Here is an 11216-nt window from a genome sequence, read left to right as displayed (position 1 = left end):
GAGCTGTTTACAGCTGAAGCTACCTCAACTAAAAGAGTAGAGTCAGTCTAGGCTTGAAAGGATACTAGTATGCTTGACCTTTCTAAGGTAACAAGTTATGTTTTAGCTTGGAAAAAATTCAGAACTTCTTGAACAGCGTTTAATTGAATTCCAGCCTGACCTTAGACTATACTTTCTGTTTGCATTTTAGATCTCTTTGCTGACCTAACCTTAAGTACTCAATATCTCCTGCCTCAAACCCCCATTTGCTTGTATTTTGTGCTCACTAATCTGATAACTGACCCTCATGTCCCATATGATCTCTGTCTCTTATTTCTGGTCCTATACAAACTAACACTTGACCACTGTGGACTCCACCTCTCTCCTAGACAGCTCAGTTTTAACAGCACCACTCCTATCAGATCTTAGCCAAGGTCATGGAAAACTCTATGCCACTGCTATTGGAAGGCACCTTTGAAGTAATCTAATCTCCACCTACATTTCACCATTAGAGATTCACTCTTTTCAGAGTAAAGATTTCACTATTTTTTTATTATTATTTTTGGAGGGGGGGAGGCAAGGCAATTGGAGTTAAGTGACTTGCCCAAGGTCACACAGCTAGTAAGTGTTAAGTGTCTGAGGCCGGATTTGAATTCAGGTCCTCCTGATTCCAGGGCCAGTGCTCAATTCAATGTGCCACCAAGCTGCTCCTAGAGATTTCACTCTTAACAAAGCCCTCTAAAAAAAAAAAACACAAAAGGAGGGACAGCTCGGTGGCACAGTAGATAAAACATTGGTCCTGGAGTCAGGAGAAAATGAGTTCAAATCCAGCCTCAGCCACTTGACACCTACTAGCTGCAAAAACCTGGGAAAGTTACTTAATCCAAATTGCCTCAAAAGAAAGTAGCTCTAGGAGACAAATTTGTTTGCTTCACAATTTTGTCCAAGATCAACCTTGTCCTTCGACATTTAAGCAACACTGGAGAAACCCACAAAGTTAATGGTTTTCTTTCACAAAAATATCTAAACTAATCATTAGATACAGGTTTTGTTATTTGCATAAGCTCAAAAATATGGCCCAATTATAGTTAAAGAAACAGGTCCTCATACATAGAGAACATTCACTCTTACTGAAGGAACTACTTTCAATCAAAGGGTATAAATATGAGCTCTCATAGACCACATATTGTTGTGCAGCACAACATACAAAGTTAAAAAAAGTTATGTCTCCTAAGTATTATGTCAACATCATATACTGTGGAAATAGTATAGCCTGCAAAACATCCTTGAGCCTCTGACTGTCACTGCAGAGAGGGATGGGAATAATCAATAAAAGCAACACTTACATAGCATTTACTGTGTGCCAGGCTCTATGCTAAGTGCCTTGCAATTATTATCTCATTTGATTCCAGTAACAACCCTGAGAGGTAAGCACTATTATGATCCCCATTTTACAGTTGAAGAAAGTGAGATTAAGTGACCTGCCAGAATTACACCTCTAGTCAAGTGTCTGAGGCTAGATTTGAACCTGGTAACCATTTTATCCCCTTCCTATAAAAGTTTTGGGGGGAGGGGACAGGAAAAGACATAGTTTAAGAAAGTTTTGATTTTATCCTTTTGAAGAGCATCCTGGAGCAGAGAGAAAAAGAGAGAGAGAGAGAGAGAGAGAGAGAGAGAGAGAGAGAGAGAGAGAGAGAGAGAGGAAATGCTTTTCCTGGATCTGGGAGTTTCCTTTGGAGACATTTACCTAGCATTGCAAAAAAGTTCCAGTACCAAACACTGGATTGAGAATAGTTTTTGGAGTTGCGCAATGTCAGAATCTACCCAGAAGAACATTCTGTGGAAAAGCACTGGTAGGTCTGGAAAGGATGCCCCAGTGGCAGGAAGTCAAGGTTGGACCTCTGACCTCATTCTTAGCAAAAGCTTTTTATTCCAGAAGACGTGGATATAAGAGAAATACCCAGGAATCAATTTGGCTGAAAGAAAGAGTGTGGGGCAAAGATTAACCAGGAAACATAGGATACTTCAATTTTATATCTTGGGACGTTGACATCTAGTGATATAGTGAAAGTTTTGGTGCAGAGTTGTTTCCTTAAAATGTTTTCTCAAATGTGTGTGTATATAAGTATACATATGTATGTATGTATGTATGTATGTATGTATGTATGTATGTATATACTTGCTTCCTCATAGCATTCATTTTACTAAAGGCCCCATCTGATGTTACTCTCCTTTACCTATTTCCAGGTTCAATTTTTTAAAACTTTTTTCAAAGCCAAGAAGGATGCATCTGGAAATTATCATCAATAAAAAGGCATCTCTGCACCATTCATTCGTGTGCAGAACCTCAATAGGTGCCACACAATGGTAGATAGCAAAATCTATCCCCTAGTAGCCCCCATCTGATATAGGCAATACAGGTGCAGCCTTCATTGAATGTTGTGGATAAGTTCACTTAGCTTGGCAGTATACATTCCAGGCGTGATCATATAGATGATGAGGTTGACACATACATTGATTGCCAGAGGACAGTGTTTGGGAGGCTCCAAAGGAAAGTGTGAGAAAGAAGAGGTATTAGATCAACTACCACACTGAAGGTCTACAGAGCCATGGTGCTGACTTCATTGTACGCCTGTGAAACCTGGACAGTCTACCAGCACCATGCCAGGAAATTGAATCGCTTCCATTTGAATTGTCTTAGGAGCATTCTGAGGATCACCTGGCAAGACAAGGTACCAGACACTGAGGTACTTTCTCAAGCTAAACTGTCAGGCATTTAAACTCAACTGCAGAGAGTACAACTGATGGGTTAGCCATGTTGTTCGAATGCCAAAAGTAAGTTTTTCTGAAAGACCATTTTACAGATTACTCACCCAAGGCAAGCACTAACATGGAAATCAGAAAAAAGCAATGCAAGGACTCTCAAGGTCTCTCTGAAGAAATGTGGAATCAATTGCATGACATGGGAAACACTGGCAATGTATCACCCAGCATGGCATGCCCTCATCAAAATAGGTGCTGTGCTCTATGAGCAAAGCAGAATTGAAGCATCTCAAAAGAAATGTGAGATGCTCAAATTTAGATGCATCCCCCCCTCCAAATGTTCATGTGGACTATTTGTGCCTGACCTGACTCTGAGCTCATATTGGTCTGATCAGCCACAATGGGGCACACTGTACACTGACTCCAATAAGTTATGTTGTTTTGGTCCTCTGAGAATGAAGGATAATCAATCAACCATAAATAAAACTATTCAAAATAAATAAATGGGTGTTTTTGGTTTGTTTGGGTTTGGAGTTTTTTTTTGGTTTTGGGGTTTTTTTTTGCATTGTGCCCAAACAATGGAGAAGATTAAGATACTGGTTGTGAGGGACAAATAGGGTTAATTGCATTTTAAGTTCAACTGAGGTTGAGAAAACATCACTCATTGCGTTAATCCAAAGATCCTTGTAAGAGAAGGCAAGATTTTAAGATTTGGACATAACTTAGATTTATAGGAGAGGGTTAAGTGAAGCAACAGTGTGGAAAGGTGGTGAAGCCAGAGTATAAGCCAGCTACAGTGCAAAAAATGCTGGACTGGATGTCAGAGGATGTATGTTTAGACCCTGGTTCTGCCATTTATTATTTGCGTGACCTAAATCATATTACCTCTCTGGCCTCATATGTAAAATGATGGCAGCCAACTAAATAACCTCTAATGTGACTTCCAATTCAAGATTTATGATTGTGACTGTGACTACCTGTGTAACCTTGAGTATCTCTGGGCCTCAGTTTCCTCATCTGTAAAATAGAGTTGGACTAGCTTACCAACCTCCCCTCCACCTATAATTCAACAGCCCTATGCTAACATATGGCTGATAAATCTAACTGACATGGAGCTTCCATCTGTAGATTAAATTACTTTAAATTGTCCTCAGCATGCCATTTTAATCTTTTTTTCTTCCTACATGGTACTTTACTATAGCTGCTCAGAAGAGTTGTGAGTTACCAGTATTTGTTGTACCCTAGCATTTGGGGTCACAGGCTCACAAAAGACTATATTTTAAAATGATGATCATCAAACCAGATGCCAAAACTCAAGACACTCTATAATTCAAACCTGGGGACCCTCAGGCAATGTATTCATTTGTATTTTAAGGACAGTCCTACAATAAAAATATTGTGAGTAGTTTTCCCTTCGGCCCCCAAAGGAGTTACGTGCTATTGCACACACACACACACACACACACACACACACACACACACACACACACAGATGCTCTGTCACTTGTGAGCAGGCAGGGGTCAGGAACCTGTCTGAGCCCAGAGAGAGCCAATGCTTTCTTGAAATCTTTCCTTGTGCCAGAAAATAGTCACCACACCCATAGCCCCAACAGCAGAGGCCAAGGTGTTCCAGGGACACAGTCTGTCATATAAGGCACGCCTGTGGAAAATAAATTTTTAAATGCATATCCCATTTCTTTAATCTTCAATTCCTCAAAGCTGAAAGGAATGAAGAAAAATTAAGGTAATTTTATGTGTGCTTTTTTTTCATGAGTTTTATTTTCCCCTTCTCTCTATTAGACTTCCAAAACTTGAACAGCCAAAAGAAAACTTTTGATTTTCTTCATATCCCAGATTGGGCAGGATATAAATTTGCTTTTAGTGGAACATTATTAATGTTGACCTACCTACAGGAAAGCAAAGGGAGAGAGAGGGAAATGGGGATTAGGGAGAGAAGGGGAGAAGATGGGGAGAAGGGAAGAAAGGGAAGGAAGGGAGAGGGAAAAGGCAAGAAAGAAGAGCAGAGCAGAGGAAGAGACTAAGACAAAGAAAAAGAAAGAGAGAAGTTTCCAGTAGTAAAGTTGTTGATGAAGATGTTTAGGTAAACACTAGCTCAAGTATCTAGAGCTAAAGAATAGAAATATTTTGCATTTGAATTCAGCAAATGTCACTCTTGATTTGTATGTTTTGATTTTTTTTCATTTCAATGGAAGTTCTATGAGTCAGAGCTGTAAAATTAGCTAATAGTCAATGTTTTATTGCCTCAGGTTAGGTATAATTCCATCACTCGGCCAAAATTAGAGAGAAATGACCTGCTTTAGTTTGAAAAAAAATAAATTAAAACCATTGTGCAGTATTTCTTTTGCCATCTGAGACTATTTCTTCATGCTGTTGGGAATGTAGAACCCAGAAGGTTGTTCTCATTCAGTGAAACTACTAGCATCTTTCTTGTATCTACTGGGTCTGAAAAGTTCCAATTTCATTTGAATTTTCAATCTATATGAATCTGATGTCCTTGAACTTCTCTGCCTCACATGTGTTCAGTGACATTTTAAGTGACACCAGCCTCAATTTAACCCATTTTTTTGAGACCAGCTGTCTTGCCAAAAAAAAAAGCAAAATATTAATGAAATTTTTCAGAAAAGATCAAACTGAAATTATTCTGATTTTGTTTTCTGAGTATTTGGGGCAAAAGTCTATTTTGACTTGAAATGTCTATTAAAATAAAGTGTTTCAATTCTTTACTTCATTTTGTATGTTGGAAAGTATTTCACTTTTTAAAGTCTTAGCATATAGCATCCCTTTCAATAAATAGTCATTAATGAGGCAGGAATGATACTGTAAATAAAGCGTCAAAGTATCATACATGAATGTCATGGAGTATTATTGGGCCATTGTGTTGTTATTGTTCAGTGATATGACTTGTGTCCAAATCTTTGGTTTTCCCATTTGGGATTTTCTTGTCAAAAATACTGGAGTGATTTGCCATTTCCTTCTCCAGATCATTTTTACAGATTAGGAAACTGAGGTAAACAGGGTTAAGTGACTTGCCTTGGGTCACAAGGCTAGGAAATGTCTGAGGCTGAATTTGAACTTTTCTTTCTGACTCCCATCCCAACACTCTACGAATTGTGCTACCAATCTGCCCCTACTAGGCCATAATAAGTGACAAAGGGGACAGTTTCAGAGAAAATTGGGAAAACTTGCATGATCTAATGCAGAGAACCAATAGTAAAGTATTACTACCTTCTTCCTGATTCAAAGTGATAGACTCAAGATGTAGAAAAAAACCATACATTTTTGGACTTGGTTATAATATGGGAATTACTTTTCCTTAACATATTGATTACAGGAGTTTGTTCTCTTTTTTAATGGAGGGAGGACAGAAAATAAATGTTTGTTAATTGACCAAAAAAAATAAGTTTTTTAAAAAATTAAATGAAGTAGTATCAGTATTAATCAAAAATATTACTTTGATGGAGTCATTGTTTCATGGTTGAAAATACTTCTTACACCCTTCCTTGCAAAGCACAATTCATGTGATTTTATCTTTGTCTTTCCATGTGTTTTCCATAATGGATCCATCAAACATGATAGAGATCTTCCTCTGGTTCTTTAAATAACTCAGGAAAACCAATGTACCACTGGTGTCATTCAACTATTGTCTCCAATTTTCCATTCTTGACTTAGCTTGTCTAGTCATATATACCTTCAATAATGAGTTACTTTTCACATACACCATCTTTAGTAACATGTTGCAGCTTATTGTCTACTCCTTGTCTTTATTTTGCTCTTTGGATTATTTGTATTCATGGGATACTAGATTTAGAGCTGGAAGGAACCTTAAAAGTCATCCAGTCATTTTGCAGATGAGGAAAATGAGTCCCAGAGAAGTGAAGGGATTTGTCTAAGGTCACACGTGTGGTGAGAGTCAGAACCAGAATTTGAAATCAGGTCCTACAAGTTCAATGTTCTTTCCACTATATCACATAATGTCGATGCTACCTATATAATATGTCATTTTGATTATCAAAGAATCTGATTCTTTCAATGTAAGTTTATTTATATTTAGAATGTAATAATATAGTACTAAATTTCCTGTTCTTATTCATTAAATAGCATTTATTGCCTGCTCTACTCCCTTAAAAAATCAGTTCATAAAAACCTGATGCTAAATTCAGAAATAAACTAGTACAAACCAAACAAATTTACTTCCATTACTCACATTTTTTTAAATGCATAGAATATATAGTAACTGTTTCAGGCAACAGCTGGAAATTATTGCCCTCTTGATAGAAGTTACCTTAATTGTGAAATAATTCCCAAAGCTGGATATCATCATTTAAAGTTACTTTCCAGTCCCCTGGGCAACATTTTACTACCCCTTTTTCTAACTAATAGAGGTTACATCAGTTGTTTACAGTTATTGCTGTCAATTGTCAAACCTATAAAATACATAAAATCTATTATTTATCACAAGAAATACGTGTGGTTTCATAGCCATATGTGGTGGGTTTTTAAAATGCATTTTATAGGTTCTGTACCCAATAGTAAAACTGTAAACAAGTCAGACAGCCTCTACCCTGAGGGCACCATTTTCCAAATGCTACTTTAAACATGAGTCACGACACATTTGATAAGATTTTTAACTGTGTTAAGAATACACTTGTAGTTAGCATATCACAACCATATGAGAAGAAGTCAGTGTTCTCTGATTGTTCTTAATAGTTTAATGGAGCATTAATTATGTGCAACTGCAGCCTGTGTTCACATTGTACCCTTAAAAAAGGCTGTTATGAGAATTGACCTGTCAAAGTCTTTTAAAAAAACAATCTCTTTTTCCTGGGAGTTTACAATGCCATTGGCTAAAATTGCAAAGAAATAGAAACACTTCACTGGAGAAATGCCAGCAGAGGATGCATGCATAATTGAATTAGACTGTGTCTCATTCACTCTAGCTCACTTTGTGCACGAAGACATGGGCTTAGACATGCATACAAATAGAATACACATGTCAACATGGTCAAAGACTGTATCTACATGGCACAAAGGAAGCAGGAAAATTGGTAATTGTCTATTTAATTTGGTCAACTACATAGCCAAACCATTTTGAGGAAGTCCTGCACTATCAGATGGGCGGTCTCTACTGAATAATTTTTTTGTAGTTCTTCTTTCACTTTTTGTAATAAGGACACAGCCTTAGATCCCTTTAGCATAGGTCACATTTCTGGACCTCTTGTGTCTACACACAACATAAATAGAGAATTCAAACTATCTAGATACCTCAAAACAAAACAAAAAAAAAAGTTCCCCTGGTTACTGAGATAATTTGGTAAAAGTGATAACTTTATTTTAACATTTATGCTTTGTATGAGAAGACAATAGATTGAAAGCAATAGCACCCAATTGCCCGCAATTGTTTCTCACAAGTGGTTTTAGAAAGCTTTTTGGATAAATGAAGCCAGCATCACAGGCTGCCTAAAGATATCTGATATTCCATATAACATATATCAGTTAAGAACAGAAACCACTCACTTGGCAGTTCCCCATTCCTCACCTCCTACAATTTGTTGCTAAATCCTGTTGACTATAGCTCCACATTTTCTCTCACAACTGTCTCCTCCTTTCTAGTCTCACTACAACTACTAGTTCAGGTCTTATGGACTTCAAGTCCAGCATTCTATCCATGGTCACATCCAGCTGCCAGGTAGACAAGAATTGAATCAACTAGAGCTAAATGAATCTCCTAACACATAGATGCATTAAGCATGAACTCATATGCTGGGTGCCCATGCCTCTAATATCACCAATGTCTTCTCACACTGCGCTTATTAAAACTGTTACTCATTAGGTAGGGAGTCATCATTGTACAGTTGTTCTACTGAGCCCCTGGTGATAGCTGGGCAAGTAGTCTCTGAGGTTCTGGATGTAGCAGTTTTGACTTTGTTGTCTTCCTCTGAGTTTTTGTTTTAATTGTTTCTGACACCATAGTAACTTTCTATAATTAGGATATTTTTCTGCTGCTTGCTCATTTCTCCAGTGTACTTCTTGACTTTTGATTTTCAAAATCCTTTTTAAGCTCCTCTATGGCCTGTAACCAGCTCGTATTTTTCTTGGAAGCGTTTGGTGCAGGAGTTCTGACTTCACTGTCTTCCTCCTGTTCCATGCTTTGATCCTTTTTGTCCCCAAAATAGTAGTCTAATATTGTATTCCTCTGTTTGCTTTGCTTCCCTCATTTACTCATGTTGCCACTCAATTACTTGACTTTTGGGCTTTTTGCCACAGTAGGACTCTGCTACCATACAGGGGAGCTTCATACCAAATGCTGGAGTTTTCTCAGCTGCCAAAGGTATTAGTTGGGTGCCTTCTCTGAAGCCTCCAACATGCTCTGGCAAACAGGTCACACACCCCAGGACCTCCACCCTAGACTGCAATCCAGATCCAAGCAGGTTAAAGCAAGAGTGATTACCCTTCAGACTGGTCATTTGGTCCCCCTACAGTCTGCAGGCCAGGAGCTGAAGCTGCCACCTGACAGCTGGAGCCATAGCGCCTCAGTGGCTTCTCTCTCCAGGGGATAAAGGCTGACCACACTCCCAACTACTAGATCCCCAAGTCCACACTGCACTGACCTCTCACTTTGTCCTTAGCATCTATGGGTTGATAATTCTGGAAACCGCTACAGCTGCTGGTGATCTGAAGTTCCTCTAGCCAGTGGTTGGTTAGGCCCACCCTGGGGCTAAAACCTTGGGCTTGTGTGGGCCAGGGTCAGCTCCCAGAGTGCTGCACTGGCTGTTTCCTGCCAGCCTGCTGGCCTGTCCTCAGTGGGAGGTTAGCTTCTCTGTGTCATTTTGTGGGTTCTGTAGCTCCAAAGTTTGTTCAGAGTCACCTTTTACATGAATTGGAGGTGGTGGGATCCAAAGCCCAGTGGAAGCCCTGTTTCTACTCTGCCGTCTTGACTCCACCCCTATGTACTTATTAACTTTTAACTCTATACTAAAGTAGGTGCTGCTTTCTGGAATGGAGGGGGCACTGTCCCAAGCTTTAGGTTTTTTTGTGCAGCTGTTTTCAGAGAAAATTCTGGAGGCCTCAAAGTTTTTGGTTCTTCCAAGGTGGTATGGTCTAGGGAGAGGTGTGTTTACTACTCTCTTGGCCTGTGCACTGGTCTGTGAGTGGCCACAAGTACTCTTTTCTGCACTAGAACTGTGACCAGATTCTCTAGCTCTCCCGTGGCCACAAGCTATGGTGTGCTAGTGTTCCTCCTTTCCACTGGTCTGAGATCCAAATCCAAGTATAGTCAATGTCCTGCCCCCAGTGCCAGCAAAGGGACTCTTGTAATTTCCTTCTAACCAGTTAGTTGTCTGATCGCACTTACCATTTGTGCATTGAGAGGTCTGGAAACTGCCATTGTTGCCACTGATTCAGTTACCCCCAAAGCCTACTGATGGTTTGCTGGGGCAGAGTTTGCACTGGACTGCCTCCACTCTTTACTCAGACCTTTCCTGTCACTCTTTTATGTTATTTTGGACTGGAAAATTGTTTCACCCCATCCTTTTGTACATTCTTCAGCTCTAGAATTTGTTTTGTGGCATTATTTAAAGTTATCTGGAGGGGTTTGGGGGAGAGCTCAGGTGAGTCCCTGCCTTTTCTCCACCATCTTGGTTCTACCCCTTGTTCACGTGGTCTCAACCAACAGGATATTACTCCATTGGCAATAATTGGAGGTTGCTGGGCTGGTCTCAGATGGCTATAGGTATATTTCCTTGCTTCTAGATTCATGTCTTCAGGTCTTTCCCTGTACAACCTTACTTTCAGTCTGCAACACTAAGCACTTACAACCTCTCATTGATAAAAGCAGGCTAACAACTCTTTCCTCACATTCACCACATCCAGTTGACAAAAGCCAGACAGGGTGGCCAGAGGTTAAAATGAAATCTTTCCTCTTCTACTCCTATTTCTGGGAGTAGGCCCAAACCCTCTGTTACAAATAACTATATAATTTATGGTTAGATTTAATCCCAAGATCCATTCTGGCCTAAATTAGCATGCAAATTAATCTGAGCCAGAATAAAGTAAGCTAAGGAGTCAAGAGTCATTGTTCTTTACCTCTTTCCATGCCTGCCTCCATTATGTGTATCTGCTGGTATCAAAGCCCCATTACTTTGACTGTATTTTGACCAGTGGAAAACCTTGCTGTCCCTTTATGTGGATAACAAATAACATGAGCATGAGATCCTAAGGCAATGAAAATTTGACCTCATCAGTATCACTGAGATAGAATGGGTTGGGACCCCTGATAGGATGGTAACTCTGGAAGCATGTACCTTACTGCAAAGCAACAAAATAAGTCAAAGGACAGGGGCAGTTTTAACATTGTATATGAAGTAAAGAAACCCTGGAGAAGAGAAGCAAGACAAAGATCATTGGACACAGAAATAAAAGCAAAATTGCCATCAAAATATGTTACAGACCACCTG

Source organism: Petaurus breviceps, unplaced genomic scaffold (assembly GCF_028583685.1).
Source record: "Petaurus breviceps papuanus isolate PSGF00001 unplaced genomic scaffold, PetGlider_PUasm1.0 582, whole genome shotgun sequence".
Lineage (NCBI taxonomy): Eukaryota > Metazoa > Chordata > Mammalia > Diprotodontia > Petauridae > Petaurus > Petaurus breviceps.
This window is presented reverse-complemented; position numbering follows the sequence as displayed.